This window comes from Triticum urartu, chromosome 7A (genome assembly GCF_056163025.1).
Source record: "Triticum urartu cultivar PI428250 chromosome 7A, HENAU_Tu73, whole genome shotgun sequence".
Classification (NCBI taxonomy): Eukaryota; Viridiplantae; Streptophyta; class Magnoliopsida; order Poales; family Poaceae; genus Triticum; species Triticum urartu.
This window is the reverse complement of record NC_141879.1, coordinates 65,244,971-65,264,370: the sequence shown is the minus strand read 5'-3', so window position 1 is coordinate 65,264,370 and position 19,400 is coordinate 65,244,971. Positions and strand designations below refer to the sequence as shown.

At 44.0% G+C, this 19,400-nt stretch overlaps 1 pseudogene; it reads left to right on the top strand.

The window, feature by feature from the left end:
- The first annotated feature begins 824 nt into the window (after positions 1-824).
- On the top strand, positions 825-2,342 carry LOC125526725 (aspartyl protease family protein At5g10770-like; annotated as a pseudogene).
- Positions 2,343-19,400: the final 17,058 nt, after the last annotated feature.

Here is a 19,400-nt window from a genome sequence, read left to right as displayed (position 1 = left end):
ACCTTTGTACTCACCTTCCTGCTAAATCAATGAAGCCAGCAATGCTGGATCTTTCAAAAAAAAAAAACGCACGGGGCATTTATCTAGTTGTACTAGTGTTAGATGCCCTGTTTGCTCATTTTAGCAAATAAGCATAGGGTCCAAAATAAACGGCATTATAAAAGTAGAAGGCCGGGAGATTTGGAAGGAACGAAATGCATATGTGTTCAGGACCAAGGTGGCTCTTGTGGCGGTGATCGTGCAAATTGTTAAAGAGGAGGCGTATATCTGTGCTCTGCCGGGCGCTAGCAATTGTGTAATTTGATGCCGTGAGAGTAGGCCTTTGTCCCTTTTTCACTTTGGCGGGGCTGTGTTGTCGAAAAACCGTACTCTTCTCTACAGCACAATGGAATGGTAAAATTTTTGCCTCATTTCAGGAAAAAGAAACCCCAAGGGGTTAGAAGTTGGATAGTCAGAGACCGAGATTAAATATCATGGTTTTAAATCGACACATTTCTTTCATGATATTCATTAATTTGGTACGTCGAGAGACTGGGACATTATATTTTACTCAAACAATATATTGCACGCTAGTTACAAGGTAGGAAGCGGGCAGTGAACGTACATGACAAAGGAGTGCGGGTTAACTCGATGACAGAAACTATCCTTGTTTTGTCTACTCACTGCTAATAAGACTAAACATATCCACGGCTCCACCCATGCTTGGTATAATCTTCCCATTTTCATTTCCCGTGATTGTTCAGTCCCGCATAGATTCCTGCGCTGTGTAGTTAGTGTATAAATTAGGGCGTCCTAGACTGAGCCCTGGTGTAAACTAACTTCAAATGGCTTCTCCCGTGTTCTTGTCCATCCTCCTTGTCATATTTGGCAGTTACCTTTCCATTTCTGCTGCAGGCGACGGTAAGCAAAGCTTCGTTGTGGTGTCAACAAGATCATTTCAGACAGAAGATGTCTGCTCCACATCGACAGGTACGTACAGCGGTACATGAATTGGATGGCATAATTTTCGATCTGCATGTTAGGAAAAGTATGACACTCAGATGTTTCAGTGACGCCGCGGCCAAACCGCGCCGCTGCGCCGCTGGTGCACAGGCACGGACCCTGCGCCAAGTCGCAGTCCACCGACAAGCCATCTTTCGCTGAGGCGCTTCACAGAAGCCGCGTCCGCGCAGACTACTACATCATGAGCAGAGCGCTGAGGGGCACCACGATGCAGGACCAGGACGAGGACAAGGTGAGCATCCCGGCGTACCTGGGCACTTCCGTCGACTCGCAGGAGTACGTGGTCACGTTGGGCCTGGGCACGCCAGCCGTGGAGCAGGTCCTCCTCCTCGACGCCGGCAACGACCTGTCGTGGGTGCAGTGCGCGCCATGCAACTCCAGCGACTGCTACCCTCAGAAGCATCCCTTGTTCGACCCGCGCAAGTCCTCCACCTACGCTCCCATCTCCTGCGGCTCCGACGTCTGCAAGACCCTCCAGTCCGACCACAACCTGAAGAATGGCTGCAGCATGAACGGCAATGGCAGCCAGTCCCAGTGTGAGTATCGAGTCGAGTACACAGGAGGGTTAAAGACCAGCGGCGTGTACAGCAACGAGGCGCTCACGCTGGCGCCCGGCGTCGTCATCAAGGACTTCCATTTCGGCTGCGGATACAAGCAGGGTGGCCCGAGCGACAAGTTTGACGGCCTGCTCGCACTCGGCGGATCGCCCGAGTCGCTCCCAGTTCAGACCTCCGCAGTATACGGCGGCTCTTTCTCCTACTGCCTCCCGCCGGTGAGCAGCGGCACCGGGTTCCTTGCTCTTGGCGCGCCCAGCAACACCTCGGCCTTCTCATTCACGCCCATGACCCCCTTCATGGATTACATCACATTCTACGTGGTGAAGCTCACCGGTATCAGCGTCGGCGGGAAGCAGCTCCGCATCCCACGGAAGGCGCTCATGGGGGGGCATGATCGTAGACTGCGGCAGTATCATCACAATGCTACCAACGACGCCCCGCGCGAAACTGAAGTCCGCGTTCCGGGCGGCCATGGCGGCTTATCCGCTCGTCCCAAGCGACCCGGACGAGACATGCTACAACTTCACCGGATACAGCAACGTCACCGTGCCCAAGGTCGCTCTCACGTTCAGCGGTGGCATCACGATTGACCTCGATGTCCCCAACGGGGTTCTGTTGGACGGCTGTCTAGCCTTCGGCGAGTCCGGGCCAGACGGTTACGTCGGGACCATCAGCAACGTCCAAATGAGAACGTTGGAGATGTTGTACGACGTTAGGGGTGGTAGACTTCCGGCCAGGTGCCTGTTGACTCCTCAAGCTATGCCTCAATCCATCGGGAGCTAGCTTACAAAAAAAAATAAAGATCGGTTTGGTGTTAACTGCTCGAATCCTCCAGAGTGGATGGCCCATCCCACTGGTAGAAAAAGGGCCTATAGTTCCGGTTCGTAAGGGCCTTTAGTCCCGGTTCCTGAACCGGGACTAAAGTGTCGGTACTAATGCCCTGTAGTTTTAGTCCCGGTTCAATCCAGAACCGGGACTGATGGGCCTCCATGTGGGCAGTGCGCAGAGCCCAGGCAGGAGACCCTTTGGTCCCGGTTGATGGCACCAACCGGGATCAATAGGCATCCACGCGTCAGCATTTCTGTGGCTGGGGTTTTGTTTTTTTTGAAAGGGGGGGGGGGGGGTTGGGGGTTTTGGGGGGGTAAATTTAGGTGTTTCATATATTGTGTTAGCTAGCTATAATTAATAGAGAGAAGTGTCCCCTCTTACGTCCGTGCTTGGTCGACGCTACGTACTATACATACGTATAGAGAGGACTAGACACGCTAGTTAGCTAGTAAGCAAACGAAGGAAACAGAAGATCGTCATAAACATATATGCATACAGAGAGAAGTGATATCGACCACCTCTCCTTCTCCGAGAGATTGGTTGAACAACAAGTTCTCGTATATCTATCCGACACTACCGGCTACATATATATACAATAATTATCTCTTACAAATATAATCATACAGACTCATGGTCCACATAGTATTCTCCGTCTTCAGCGATCATTTGGTCAAGAAAGAATGCCGCCAATTCCTCTTGAATTGCTCGCATGCGAGCTGGTGCTAGGAGTTCATCCCGCTTTCGAAACATCTAATTTGAAGAAGGGGGTCAATACATATATATATGAATGAATGAAACTCAATACAAATGATGGTAATAAAATAAAATTGTGAATGTTGTTATTTACGTACTTCATATTGTTCGTCAGAGTACCCGCCCCGCTCACAGGTCGTGTGGCGGATGGACTCGCAGACGTAGTATCCACAGAAATCATTCCCTTTTTCCTGCCACCACCACTTTACAAGAAATAGAGGTCAATCAAACTGATAAGCAAGAATGCTAAATGGTATTGATGAAACTAGCGCTTGAATCACTAGGAGATGCGCGGAACATGCTACTATAGTACTTACTTTCGGGTGTCTAAATTCCAGCTCCTTCGGCAGTCCCGGAACTGTTTTGGTGAATTTTCTCCAAACCCTGCCGGACAAAGAAAACAATTACTTGATATCAGGAAATGAACAAAGTTGCTGATATGGTGGATAATGATCGATTTAACTTACTTTTTGAGGATTTCAGTCATGTTCGCATACTCCTGGGGATCTTTTCGTTTAGAGTCCAAGACGGTTACTACTCCCTGCTCAAGCCTAATCTCTAGGAGAATATAGTGGAAACTGCACACGCATGCATAACTCATCAATTACATTACTATAACCTGGACTATTATATAAGGGAAACCGAATATGCACAAGACAGTAACACTCACTTGAAGTTGTAAGGAAAGAGTATTATATCTTTGTTTTCATTTTTTTGAATGATCGTAGCAAGTTGGCCTCGATATCTCCGGGACGATGTTGAATCTCAGTTGCATCTATGAAATATGTGTTAATGAACCCAATATCACCGATTTGTCTTTTCTTCAATTCGGCGATCTTCATTCTGCATAATATAGTGAGGATAATTATAAATACATGCAATGAAAGAGATGAGCTATATAGAGAGACTTAATGACAGAAGTAGTAGTACTTACAGACAGTAGCAGGTGATCGTTGTTTTATCGAGGGCCAATTGATTGAAAAACTGGTAGAACTCCTCAAATGGAATAGGCAACAGTTCAATTCCAACGAGGTCATGCTCTGGTTTAACTCTCGCATACAAAGTACTCCTCCCCCCAGACTCTCTGCAGATTTTCAAGTACCAATCATGTAATCTTCGCATCATCGTTGTTAAAGATTTTTCATCTTTCACGAGAGGCTTCCCGTACTCGTATCTGTGTATCTGCACCTCCATGGTATCATAATGTACATCGTCGGGCAGGTAATCGTCAACATTGCCATAACCGGGCACCATCCTCGGATCGACGATGTCGCTAGGCACCTTGAGGGGGGGGGGGGCACGATTGCTTCGCTTGTTCGCCGAGCTGGGCAATTTGTTTCCCAGCTCCTCGTCGTTCTTTCAGCCTTTGATCACTGACTGTACTTCCCGACCGCTCCGCTTCAGCCCATGTCTTTGCAATAATGCGCTCATAGTTGCCTTTCGGCGGAGACTTGGGTGGTTTTGCCAGGGCAGCCAGAGTGCGCTTCACTTTCACCGGATCTACCTTCTCCTCCGGAGGTGGATGTCTCTTTGCTCTCAACCCTTGAAACCAGTCATCCACTTCTCCGGAGGCGGGCCAGTGATCTCTGATCTTCTCATATCTGCCCTTGAATTCTGGTGTCTCATTATTTTCGACAAACTTATTCAGCTCTTTCTTCCACCTCCTGAATAGTTCTGCCATCCTCTTAAGAGCAAAAGACTTGATTAACTTCTCTTTAACTGGGTTCTCTGGATTATCCTCTGGCGGTAGGGTGAAATTTGACTTCAGCTCAGTCCAAAGATCATTTTTCTGCATATCATTGACATAAGACACCTCAGGGTCTTCTGTGTCCGGCTTAAACCATTGCTGGATGCTTATCGGAATCTTGTCCCTAACCAGAACCCTGCACTGAGCAACAAATGCGCTCTTTGTCCGGAGGGGTTCAATCGGTTGGCCGTCGGGCGCGATTGCTATGATCTCAAACTTTTCATCCGAGCTCAACTTTTTCTTCGGGCCTCGTCTCTTTACTGAAGTTGTGCTCGATCCGGAGGGCTAGAAAAAAGAACAAAGACTTAATTAATATGTGTACATACCAAAACAATGAATGCATCAATCAGCTAGTCAGCACAGGCTTAACTAATATATATACCTGGCCGGACTCGGTTCGGTCACCGGAGCCGTCATCACAGTCTCCTTCTTGCACCGGCATTGGGTCACCGGAGCTGTCCTCATGTTCTTCTTCTTGCACCGGCATTAGGTCACCGTAGCCAGCTTGTTCACCCTCTCCTTCCAGACCATCGGTTTCGTTGAGAAACAATGAGACGGCATCACTTCCTTCTGCGATTATGTCCCTCAACAACGCTTCTTTTGCTTCGTCTAGGGCGGTGTCCATAGTTTCTACAAATATTTACAACATGGGAATTATTATTCAAACATGACAGATGGATATATTAGTGCCAAACGTAGAACTAGCTACCTAATCATAGTAAGCTATCGGGAGGGGGTATATATCGACAACGACGACACTACATCTATGTCCCTCGACGACCCTCGTTCCCGATAAAAAAAGAGGAAGAAGAAGAACAAAAGAGGAGAAGAAAGAATAGAGGAGAAGAACTCCTCTATTCTTTCTTCTCTTTTTTTTTCTTCTTCCTCTTCTTTTTTTATCCTCTTCTTCCTCTCATGTTCGAGAGCATCGCCGAGGGGTCGGGAGGTTGCCTAGTGTCAAAGGATTCAACAAAACCATGTCTTCATCATTAGGCGAAAATAACATGTGCATGATGGTACGAAGCTCTCCAAAGTTATTTTGGAACGGAGTCCTAGATAGAATAATTCGCTTTTTGGTACAAAGTTCAGCAAGAACCTTCCAAATATCGTTATTTGGAAGGCCTTTGCTGAAATTCATACAAGAAGGCAAATTATGCTATCTGGGACACCATTCCAAAATAATTTTGGAGGACTTCGTCATGCCCTGGTTACTTCTGGCTAATGATGAAGCCATGAATTTCTTCAACACTTTGACACTAGGAAACCTCTCTCGACCCCTTGGCGATCCTCGACCCCTCGAACCCTCGACGACCCTGGAACCCTCGACCCCTCGGCGATCCTCTTCTTCCTCTCATGTTCGAGAGGATCGCCGAGGGGTCGGGAGGTTGCGTAGTGTCAAAGGATTCAACAAAACCATGTCTTCATCATTAGGCGAAAATAACATGTGCATGATGGTATGAAGCTCTCCAAAGTTATTTTGGAACGGAGTCCTAGATAGGATAATTCGCTTTTTGATACAAAGTTCAGCAAGAACCTTCCAAATATCGTTATTTGGAAGGCCTTTGCTGAAATTCATACAAAAAGGCAAATTATCCTATCCGGGACACCATTCCAAAATAATTTTGGAGGACTTCGTCATGCCCTGGTTACTTCCGGCTAATGATGAAGTCATGGATTTCTTCAATACTTTGACACTAGCAAACCTCTCTCGACCCCTCGGCGATCCTCGACCCCTCGAACCCTCGACGACCCTGGAACCCTCGACCCCTAGACGACCCTGGAACCCTCGACCCTCGACCCTATAGAACCCTCGAACCCTCGACCCTGAAACCCTCGACCCTTGACCCCTTAACGACCCTCGACCCTCTACCCTAGTTCCCGACCCTCGACCCCTCGGCGATCCTCGACACCCTCGTTCCCAATAAAAATTAAGAAGAAGAAGAAAAAAAAGAGGAGAAAAAAAAGGAGAAGAAGCTCCTCTATTCCTTCTTCTTCTCCTCTTTTTTTCTTCTTCTTCCTCTTCTTCCTCTCCTCGTCTTCTCCTTCTTCTTCTCCTTCTTTCTCTACTTATTTTCCTTTTCCTTATTTTACGTTTTCCTCTCCACTAACATAAAATGCACTAACCTAAAATGCAACAAACATAAAATGCACTAAATCGATCAACTAACCTAAAATCAGTGATAAAATGCACTAACCTAAAATCGATATCTACTAACAACTTAAAAAAATTAATACATATATGAAAAAATGCATATATTAAAAAAAACATCATCATATCATCAACAGAAAAAATAGTATTTTTTCTAAAAATCTATCTTTTGCATATATCACTACAACAAAAACACCATGTATGGACGCTTTTTCTGAGACGCTATTTTATTCGTCTCTACGCCTATGAACACCGGCGACCTAAAGACGCTTCTTAAGACGTTAATAAAGCGCCACAGAATTTTCTTTATAATTAGACTTTTCAGAAAAAAGTATATAATTTTAATTAACTTAGAGACGAATTGTGAGACGTTTTAGTGTGCGGCTCTATTCTTATCTTAGAATGAAGCAAAGTTTGAATAATATATTTTATAAATTTGGATAATCGTACTTCCTTGATTTTATTGTAACCTTAATTATCCCGTGTGTAACATTCTCCTATGTAATGTACTCCATATTATATTACCTCTGTGATATTCTCCTACTATGTTAAAAAAAATCACCCCGGATATACGCAGCTCCCTAAAAAAAGCAGTCGCCCATAGCACGACTGGGCCGGCCCATGGACGCGAAATCCGTTTCTGTTTTCTGTATCGCGCACGACCTAAAAAAACCCCGGAAAAACGAGAAGACACCAGGTTTCGGTCCCACAATCTCGCTCATAACAGAGTACTGATCACGACCAGCTTGCCAATACACCACACAGCTGCTTCTAAGAATTAAGGCGCTAAATTCTACAAGAACGGACAGCAGGGTTCTGATTTTGGAAAAACAATTTAGAAACATTTCTTGAAATTTTCTACCGACTCGAAATGCCGCATATTTTTTGATATTCCAAGTATTTTTTCTGAAAAAAATGTAAACAATTTTTCTAATCCAAATTCAGAAAAAACCACGAAATGTTTTCAAAATGCCGCATATATTATTCAAAAATTGTTCGCATTTGTCAAAAGATTTGAACAAAATTTCAAAATTGGAACAATTTCTAAAATCATGAACATATTTTGAATATTTTGAACAAATTTCGAAATGGAGAATAATTTTGAAAATCGCAAACAAATTAGAAATGCGAACAATTTTTTAATACATAAACAAAAATTAGAAAAATAGAACATTTTTTGAAATTTGTACACAACTTTTGAAAACAGGAACATTTTTTGAAATCCTAGTTATTACTTAAAATTTAGAAAACTGAACAAAAATATTCTGAACATTTTTTGAAAAAGGAAACATTTTGTGAAATTTGCGAACATTTTTTAATATGAACAAATTTTCGAAAACACGAACATTTTCTAAAAGTTGAACTTTTTTAAAAGCACAAAGGTTTTTAGGTTTCCAAACACTTTTTGAAACATTAACACTAAAAAAGAAACTAAAATATTGAAATATAAAAATGAAATGGAAAAGGAAAAAAAGAAAGAGAAAAGTGAAAGAAAAGAAAAAAGAACGAAGAAAAATAAACAAAAAAACAAAAACAAAAAACAAAAAAAAACCAGAAAACCGGTTCAGGGAACCTGCTAGAAGGTTCCTAAAACCAGGAAAAACCGGCTGGGAAATTCTAGAACTTTCCCAAAACCCGGAAACGATTTTCGCGAAAAGCTGCTTCGCGCTATAAATGGGACGGCCCGGTCGATCGCTCGCTCGCACCTCCCCGTGCGAAGCGTCGACGGTTTAACGCAGTAAGCGGCGTATAGGATTTTCCCTCGTATAACGCGTGAACCTGCATAATTCCGGCGAGGCCAGAACAGAACCCGTATACTCGTCCGGCCCGTAAACCTTACCCCTGACGCCGTATAACTACGGGTTTGCCGGGCAGATACGGGTCGAAACCCTATCCCCTCGCCGCCGCCCACTTTTCCCCGTGATTCCCCACTCCCTTCGCCGGTGAGCCCAGTTTTGCCTCCAGCCGCCGCCATGTGAGGAGGTATGTGGAGCTCTGGCCGCAGCTTCGGCGGGGGCGACGACCCCGAGCGCGAGCGGTGTGTCCGCGCGGACGGCTCGTGGAAGCACACGGCCAGGAAGTGGACCAACCAAGGCCTCCAGCCGCTGGCAAGGCTCCTCCGTCGCGAGACGGAGGAGTACGACTGCCGACACGGGAGGACGCCCTCCTTGGCCGCGGGCTCTTCCTCTGCAGCATGGCTTACCTCCAGCGCGGGGTGGGGGGGGGGGGGGCTTCCGGCGCAGTACTTCTCCCTGTGAAGAGGGAGCCGGAGGAGGGCGAGCTCGTCGCTGTCAAGCGGGAAACCGGAGGAGATCCCGCGCCGAGGTGTCATCGGTCCCAAAGATTACGTCAGTGGCGATGTAGAGAAGGTCGCGGCCGCGATTATCGCACGAAGCTTGCAAAGAGGAGGAGGAGTGCCGCCACCACGACGAGGAGATCCAAGAGCTCCTTTTTAAGCAGGCGGTTGTGGCCAACCTCGCCGTGAAGGACAAGGACGATGAGTGGCGGCGCGTCCGCGAGGAGCAGAAGAACATGTACATCGACCTCGTCAACTCCGATGAGGAAGACTGACCGACGACTGAGCTCCTCCACCACGTCGGCGTCGCCGCCGCGAGCTCGTCCATTTTGGTAGCCGCCGCGAGCCCGCAGACCCCCCTCCTAGTGGTAGAATGTAGTATGTATGTAGTATGTATGATCTATGTAGTATGTTGTGATTAACTATGAATGATCAGTGTGGTTGCAATTTTTTCCGTGAAAGTTTTTTTAAAAAATTATACAGTTTCATATACAAGGTCTATTCTGCGGCGCATGATTTTGCCTCGCACAACAGATCTCCTCGAACTGTAAACGCGTTATGCGGGTCGGCATTATACGGGGTCTGCTAGAGATGCTCTTACTGTTTGAAACAATGACTCCACCCCTTGACCTATCACTGCATCAACTTTATACGTTTTTATTAAAATAGAAATGTGTGGATATCACATTGAATATGTGTATTATTGAATGAAGTTTGATCCATTTTAAAAAAGAAAATGAATACAGATTGATCCGGTAAAACAAAACCTTGAAACTACTATTTATTCATAAATGGTTAATTTCGGCTTCTGAATTATTTTTGTTAATCAAATTTGGCATTCCTACACAATTTTATCTTAACAAATTTGGCGCTCCAAATTATTTTCTTTACCGCCTAATACTTCCCGCGTCAGATTTTTTATGCGCTCCAATATATGCCCGGATAATTTGCCCACGCTGCCATCCCCCACCTCCCCACCTCCCCGTTTCTCCAACCTCTTGATTCCAATCTACGGTGGCATCGCCCACCGCGCGCCGCCCATTCACGCACCCCACGCGGTGGCTGTCTCAGCTAGAAGCGGTGCCCTCCGCCGTTAGCTCCGTCGGCCGCTGACTTCTGTTCTCCTCCATCATCAATCTCAGTAGTTGGAGCCCCGTCGGCGTCCATTGTCCTCACTCCTCACCGTCGCCAACAACAACGTGCTCCTCCCCACGTCGTTATCACCGTCACCAAGACACATCCAGGCCGATTACATCCTTCACTCGAAGCTCCGCGGCGTGTTCCGTCGCTACACCTCCCTGCATCTCGCCTCCATCCAGCATCGTCAGCCTTCGGCACGTCAGCAGGTAATCCCTTGAATCCCATATCCTGTATGTTTTGTACCATTAAATCATTCAAAGTGGCCTCCTTAATTAATTCATCTCAAGCCTATATTCCTATTGGTTCTCTTTCCTAAGTTCAATACTGTAAGTGGCCACCTCCGTCTCCTTACTTCCGCTGGTAGTCGCAATGCACTGTAAGTGTTTGGTGAATTGTTTGCTTGCCTTGAAATCAGTCCTGACATGGTAAAATATGTCATCAACTGTTTGGTCTAATAAAATTAAATATAGTAAAACTGAAAGTAGTACAAGTGGTGTATGTTACCCTCACAGACACAACAACAAGTTTTTACCATGATTTTTCTGAATTTTCATTACTGACAGTCAAGAAAAGACATGAATTAAAATCCATCATCCAGAAAGGGGTTACATCTGGAGATAATCCTTTACATAAGAATTTTGAATTTACAACAACTGGACTGATGTTTAAATGAATTACATTTCTTTATTCGCAATGGTCTATAGTTCACATGCTTATTGCTCGGACAAATTGAAAATTGTGATTAGAAGTAATTTTCATCAGGTCGATCCATATGGTTAACCGTTGATGAATCAGAAATCATCTCCACAAGTTTGATCCATTTGGTCCCATAATCTTTCCATTTGAGAATATAAATGACTCAGTGATTCCTTTTCAAAGTAAGCTACATGATACTGCTTCCTCGGTGGGCTTATGATAGAGGTGTAAGCTGTAAATTTATGAAAACAATCTGTAGTTACCTGGCATGAACATCCAAATAGTGTTTTGTACTGGCTAAACTATATTTTGTAGACTATTTACAAAACATTTTGTGGACTTTCAAAATGCTGTAACAAAGTGCTAATGCTCTTAAGTTATTTGCTGTCCCAAGACATTCTTTGTGATGAAAATGACACCTGCCAGTGTAGTACTAAATAACCCAAGCCATCTAAAGATTTCTTGTTTCATTATTGACCAAACACAGCACCTAGTCACCTCCCTACAGGTGTCCGGAAATCACTTAATACAGATCACAATCAGCCTTGCAAAAGAAATAACGGGAAACAAGCCAAAAGTACAGATCACAATAGTTCTCCAAGTCAGTTTGCCATCAGTCTCCACACCCATGGCATTGAATACCTAAACTGCAATGTGCTTCAGTAGCTTTGCTCTGACTCCAAGAATTTCCATTGTCCTCCTTTTCGCTTGTTAAGAACTTGAGTTAATACCGTCAGTCTCCACACGGATGCCATTGAAGATCTAAACTGCAATGTGCTTCAGTAGCTTTGCTCTGACTCTAGGAATTTCCATTGTCCTCCATTGGGTTGTTAAGAACTTAAGTTAATCCAGTAACAAATAGAACTTCACTTAAGTATTTGGACATAGAAACGCACTACTAGTCCATGAAATTGTGGTGTCTGTAGTTTTCCATTGGTCGTTTATTGTCAGTCAAGTTCTCAAGTTTTTATGCACCGCCGCCATTCCGGATCAATGCTCACAACATGGCTTCTTCGTTTCACTTGCTATCTCGAGTCGCTCCAAACCAGGCAAAACTCCTGCAGCAGCTCCTCCACCTCTGGCAGTAGCAAGCTTATCTTCTCATCCTAATATAGTGTGCAAAGTCTATACAAAAATTAATAGTAATGAGTACGCGTAGCTCTTGTATTTTCAACACTTATCTGCAGCAGAAATGAGGCTATAGCTAAAATTCATGTACCAAAGTAAAGTGAACAGTGAACTGCTAATTCTGGTAGAATTAAAACAAAAATCAACAAATTAGGAGATGCAGTCCGCAACAACAAAACCTAATTAGCAATGATAATACACATATGTGGAGTTTCTAGTGTTTTAGAATTTTTTCTGCATGGAAGCACAACAGTACCAGGATTCATGCCATTCTGTTTGGAAACTTTGGGAGGAAAAAAAATCATATGTTCTGCTTGTTGTACGAATGCCAAAATCTGAGTTGTTTATGAGATGATGTAGTGCAATGTGTGACCTTGACATGCATTTCTATGGACACATTACCTGTCATTAGCTTGTTGATTAACATATGATTTTATCATTCTTGTGGAAAAGATTTTATGTCAAGGGTACCGAGATGGCTTCGAAGCCTGAACATCCCAGTGCAGGCTGTTGATAGTGTACAAGCAGATGAAGAAAATTTACAAGGCCCTCCAGAAAATTAATGATTTCTTACGAAGAAAGTGATGGTATACTTCTACTTGTGATTAAAGTAAAGGTTTTAATTTAATACTTAGTATAATGAGATGTTTATATTTATTTCAACAGCAGGAGAAACTGGAAGAAAGAAAACAAAAGATAACAATGGGAGCCTTTCATGGGAAGATAATAGAGAAGTATTTAAAAGTGTGCATGGGGAAGAAGTGAAAAACTTTGAGGGTATTATGGTGATAAGTATTGGAGCAAAATAAAGTCTCTCAGGGACTGACTTTTGTTCGGCATTCTTATAAAGGAGAAAATGTTTAGTTTGCACTGCGGGCACTAGGTGATAATGTAGAAAACATGACATATGAGATGGCTATGATGAGTTCGTTCCTGAAGCAAAAATTCCCTGGAGAGGATTGGAGAAATGACTTTGTAACTGAGGGAAGCGATGAAATTGGTATCTTGGCCACATCTCTTTCTACAAAGATAAAAGTATGAGAATTAATATATTATTATCATATTCTTGTTTTAGGTTGATCTGAATGGAAGAGTAGTTGGCAGTGACCTCCCACATGAATCAGACAACAAAGTTGAAGAATCACCTGGCAGTTCAACATTTCTTCTTACACTAGACTGAAAGCTTATGTTCTGAAAGTTTCTATGTTATCTTTCTTTTTTCAGGGTAGCTGAAGATTTAGAAAAGGAGTGCATTCCAGGAGCCAGGAGGAACTACAGACAGAAGATCTAGTCTTTAAGTGAACAAATATTATAGATTATGTATAGATTTTAGCTTCATAGGAAAACTTAGTTCTAGTTTTCAGTATAATTTCTTAATTATTTGCATCTTTCATATGAATGTCTAATTTGATTCAGTTGTGAACTCAAGATGTTTGTTCCTACTAACTAGTACACTGGATTTGTTACTAAGTATGCTAATTGTACGAATGGGATACTTGTGAATGCAATTGGTGATATGGGTGGATGCCTTTATATGATGATATTTGTTGCTTGTGAATGCAAATGCTGATATGGGCGGATGCCATTATGTAATTATATTTGATGATCATTCTGCACATGCATATGTGGCGTGATAGTAACTGAATTTGAAATTATGAAATACAAATTCAAAATAAATCAAACACTATTCAAAGTAAAATATTCCATAGTTACAAAGAAGCTTATGTATATTTAGAGACGAATATAGCGTCTCTATGTAGCGCGTATAAGCATTGGGCCCATAACGAATGAAATGTCTGTATGTGAGTAGAGACGTGATATGAGCACATCTAATATAACGTCTTTATATATGTAGAGACGATTTTGAACGTCCCAATATAGCGTCTCATGCCATGTACAGACGCTTTGCCGGCGTCTCTAGATGTTTTGAGACGGTCCGTGAGAAGACGCTTCAAAGACGCTTTACTATGTCGACTCTATGGTTGCCTAGAGATGAAATAACACGTCTCTAGCTATGGAATTGAACGTCTCTACACGTAGATTTTCTTGTAGTGTATACATCAACATATATATACACTAACCTAAAATGCACAAAAAAGCTATCGGAGAGGGGGTATATCGACCCCCTCATGTATCCACATACATACATCTATACATACATACATTTCTCATATATAAGTTTTTCTTCTTCTTCCTTTCTTCCTTCTTCCTAGCTAGATATATAAATTTTTGCATATATAAAATACATATATACTTGCATATATGTATAAATTTTTGCGTATATAAACTTTTGCATATATAAAGTTTTTCTAAAATCTAACTTTTGCATATATGAACATATATACACAGAGAACATATACATATATGCACATTTTTATAATAATGAAAAAAAATAAGAGGAAAGGGCGCCGGCGGCCGGACCGAAGGTGGCGGCGTGTGGTCGGGGCGACGGCGACGGGGTTGGGGAAGGGGCAGCGCGCGCGGCGACGGCGACGGGGTCGGGGAAGGGGCGGCGCGCGCGGCGACGACGACGGGGTCAGGGAACGGGTGGCGCGCGCGGCGACGACGAAGGGGTCGGGGCAGGGGCGGCGCGCGCGGCGGCGACGATGGTGTCGGGGCCGACAGGGGCGGCGGGCGCGGCGGGCGCGGCGACGGTGTCGGGGCAGTGGCTCGGCGGCGGCGACGGCGAGGTGGACCAGCCTGACGGCGTCGGGGCAGGGCTCGGCGGCAACGGCGACGAGGAGCAGAAGGCGTCGGGGCGAGAAGAAACAGATGGATTTTGGCGAAAACTCCAAGTGCTGTATATATAGCAAGAGGATTGGTCCCGGTTGGTGCTACGACCCGGGACTAATGCCCCCCTTTAGTCCCGGTTGGTGCCATCAACCGAGACCAAAGGCCTCTAATGCCCCCCTTTAGTCCCGGTTGGTGCCATCAACCGGGACCAAAGGCCTCAGAACTAATGCCCCCCTTTAGTCCCGGTTGGTGCCACCAACCGGGACCGAAGGCCTGTGCTGTCCCGAACCCAAATATTTAGTCCCACCTCGCTAGTTGAGAGGGAGGCGCACCTGTTTATAAGGTGCGGTGCGCCTTCCCTCTCGAGCTCCTCTCTAAAGCAGGCTTTCGGGCCTAACACTACAATCTGTGCATGTGGGCCTACTGGGCCTCCCGCGGGCCTGAATCCTGGCCCATGGTAGGGTTTCTAGTCGTATTCAGGCCGTGGGGGCCCAGTAGGTGGCATTTTTTTTGTTTTTTTCTTTTTTTGTTTCTACTTAGAACTAAATACTTATAGTTTTGTAGTGATTTCTTTTTTATTTTAGGTCACAAAAATTATAAACTTTCTGTTAGTGCCATTAGTTTTAAAATTTGAATAGTTTAAATTTGATTTTTTTAAAATTTGTGTGAATCACTAGTTATGAATAACTTTACTATAAAAATTGATTTTTGAGTCAATCTTTTTCCTGCTATTTAATATTACTGTGTTTTATCATTATACTCAATTTGGTAATTTTAGTTAGTCGTATCAAATATTATAGGGGTGAGCCCTATTTTTTCCAGTTTTTTGTTTTGTTTTCTGCATTATTTATTTCCTTTTGTTTTTTGCTTTATTTTTTAATTCTTTTTGCTTTTAGTTTTAGAAAAATTATAAACTTTCTGTTAATGCCATTAGTTTTCAAATTTGAAAACACTTTTTTAGTTTTTTTGTTTTCTTTGTTGCTTTATTTATTTTATTTTGTTTCTACTTACAACAAAATAATTATTGTTGCTATTTTTATTTTTTTCCCAGTTTTTTTGTTTTGTTTTCTGTATTATTTTTTTTCTTTTGTTTTTTGCTTTATTTTTTAATTCTTTTTGCTTTTAGGTCAGCAAAATTATAAACTTTCTGTTAGTGCCATTAGTTTTAGAAAAAATATAAACTTTCTGTTAGTACCATTAGTTGTCAAATTTGAATAGTTAAAATTTGAACATAGATGCACCTATAGAGAAAATTCGACCTAAATTCATAGTTTTCAAATGAACTCTGAAAAAGTTGGCATAGCATACTCGTCTGTTACAAATTTGGCATGGTATCATCATAATAGTTGCGGGAGAAAGTCTTCACTTTTTCTTCGCTTGTGTCATTTGCTTATTGCGCCGTAACCATGGATAATCTTCATTGTTTATCAGGATGCTTGGGTCAGCCTTGACATTGAAGGGAGGAATTTCATGAAACTTTTCATAATCTTCAGACATGTCTGTCTTGCCGTCCACTCCCAGGATGTCCCTTTTTCCTGAAAGAACTATGTGGCGCTTTGGCTCATCGTATGATGTATTTGCTTCCTTATCTTTTCTTTTTCTCGGTTTGGTAGACATGTCCTTCACATAGATAACCTATGCCACATCATTGGCTAGGACGAACGGTTCGTCAGTGTACCCAAGATTTTTCAGATCCACTGTTGTCATTCCGTACTGTGGGTCTACCTGTACCCCGCCGCCTAACAGATTGACCCATTTGCACTTAAACAAAGGGACCTTAAAATCAGGTCCGTAGTCAAGTTCCCATATGTCCACTATGTAACCATAATATGTATCCTTTCCGCTGTCGGTTGCTACATCAAAGCGGACACCGCTGTTTTGGTTGGTGCTCTTTTGATCTTGGGCGATCGTGTAAAATGTATTCCCATTTATCTCGTATCCTTTGTAAGTCAATACAGTCAAAGATGGTCCCATGGACAACAAGTACAACTCATCACAAACAGTGTTGTCACCTCTGAGACGTGTTTCCAACCAACTGCTGAAAGTCCTGATGTGTTCACATGTAATCCAGTCGTCGCACTGCTCCGGGTGTTTGGAGCACAGACTGTTCTTGTGTTCATCGACATACGGGGTCACCAAGGTAGAGTTCTGTAGAACTGTGTAGTGTGCTTGAGACCAAGAATATCCGTCCCTGCATATTATTGAGTCTCTTCCAAGAGTGCCTTTTCCAGTCAGTCTCCCCTCATACCGCGATTTAGGGAGACCTATCTTGTTAAGGCCAGGAATGAAGTCAACACAAAACCCGATAACATCCTCTGTTTGATGGCCCATGGAGATGCTTCCTTCTGGCCTAGCGCGATTACGGACATATTTCTTTAGGACTCCCATGAACCTCTCAAAGGGGAACATATTGTGTAGAAATACGGGCCCCAGGATGACAATCTCGTCGACTAGATGAACTAGGACGTGCGTCATGATATTGAAGAAGGATGGTGGGAACACCAGCTCGAAACTGACAAGACATTGCGCCACATCACTCCTTAGCCTTGGTACGATTTCTGGATCGATCACCTTCTGAGAGATTGCATTGAGGAATGCACATAGCTTCACAATGGCTAATCGGACGTTTTCCAGTAGAAGCCCCCTCAATGCAACCGGAAGCAGTTGCGTCATAATCACGTGGCTGTCATGAGACTTTAGGTTCTGAAACTTTTTCTCTGGCATATTTATTATTCCCTTTATATTCGACGAGAAGCCAGTCGTGACCTTCATACTGAGCAGGCATTCAAAGAAGATTTCTTTCTCTTCTTTCGTAAGAGCGTAGCTGGCAGGACCTTTATACTGCTTCGGAGGCATGCCGTCTTTTTCGTGCAAACGTTGCAGGTCCTCCCGTGCCTCAGGTGTATCTTTTGTCTTCCCATACACGCCCAAGAAGCCTAGCAGGTTCACGCAAAGGTTCTTCATCACGTGCATCACGTCGATTGAGGAGCGGACCTCTAGGTCTTTCCAGTAGGGTAGGTCCCAAAATATAGATTTCTTCTTCCACATGGGTGCGTGTCCCTCAGCGTCATTCGGAACAGCTAGTCCACCAGGACCCTTTCCAAAGATTAGTAGTGTAAATCATTGACCATAGCAACCACGTGATCACCGGTGCGCATGGCGGGCTTCTTCCGGTGATCTGCCTCGCCTTTGAAATGCTTGCCTTTCTTTCGACATTGATGGTTGGTCGGAAGAAATCGACGATGGCCCAGGTACACATTCTTCCTGCATTTGTCCAGGTATATACTTTCAGTGTCATCTAAATAGTGCGTGCATGCGTGGTATCCTTTGTTTGTCTGTCCTGAAAGGTTACTGAGAGCGGGCCAATCGTTGATGGTCACGAACAGCAACGCCTTAAGGTTAAATTCCTCCTGTCTGTGCTCATCCCACGTATGTACACCGTTTTCATTCCACAGTTGTAAAAGTTCTTCAACTAATGGCCTTAGGTACACATCAATTTCGTTGCCGGGTTGCTTAGGGCCTTGGATGAGAACTGGCATCATAATGAACTTCCGCTTCATGCACATCCAAGGAGGAAGGTTATACATACATAGAGTCACGGGCCAGGTGCTGTGATTGCTGCTCTGCTCCCCGAAAGGATTAATGCCATCCGCGCTTAAAGAAAACCATACATTCCTTGGGTCCTTTGCAAACTCATCCCAGTACTTTCTCTCGATTTTTCTCCACTGCGACCCGTCAGCGGGTGCTCTCAACTTCCCATCTTTCTTTCGGTTCTCACTGTGCCATCGCATCAACTTGGCATGCTCTTCGTTTTTGAATAGACGTTTCAACCGTGGTATTGTAGGAGCATACCACATCACCCTCGCAGGAACCCTCTTCCTGGGAGGCTCGCTGTCAACATCACCAGGGTCATCTCGTCTGATCTTATACCGCAATGCACCGCATACCGGGCATGCGTTCAGATCCTTGTATGCACCGCGGTAGAGGATGCAGTCATTAGGGCATGCATGTATCTTCTCCACCTCCAATCCTAGAGGGCATACGACCTTCTTTGCTGCGTATGTACTGTCGGGCAATTCGTTATCCTTTGGAAGCTTCTTCTTCAATATTTTCAGTAGCTTCTCAAATCCTTTGTCAGCCACAGCATTCTCTGCCTTCCACTGCAGCAATTCCAGTACGGTACCGAGCTTTGTGTTGCCATCTTCGCAATTGGGGTATAACCCTTTTTTGTGATCCTCTAACATGCAATCGAACTTCAGCTTCTCCTTTTGACTAATGCGTTGCGTCCTTGCATCGACAATGACCCGGTGGAGATCATCATCATAGGGCACATAATCTGGTTCCTCTTGATCTTCAGCAGCTTCACCCGTT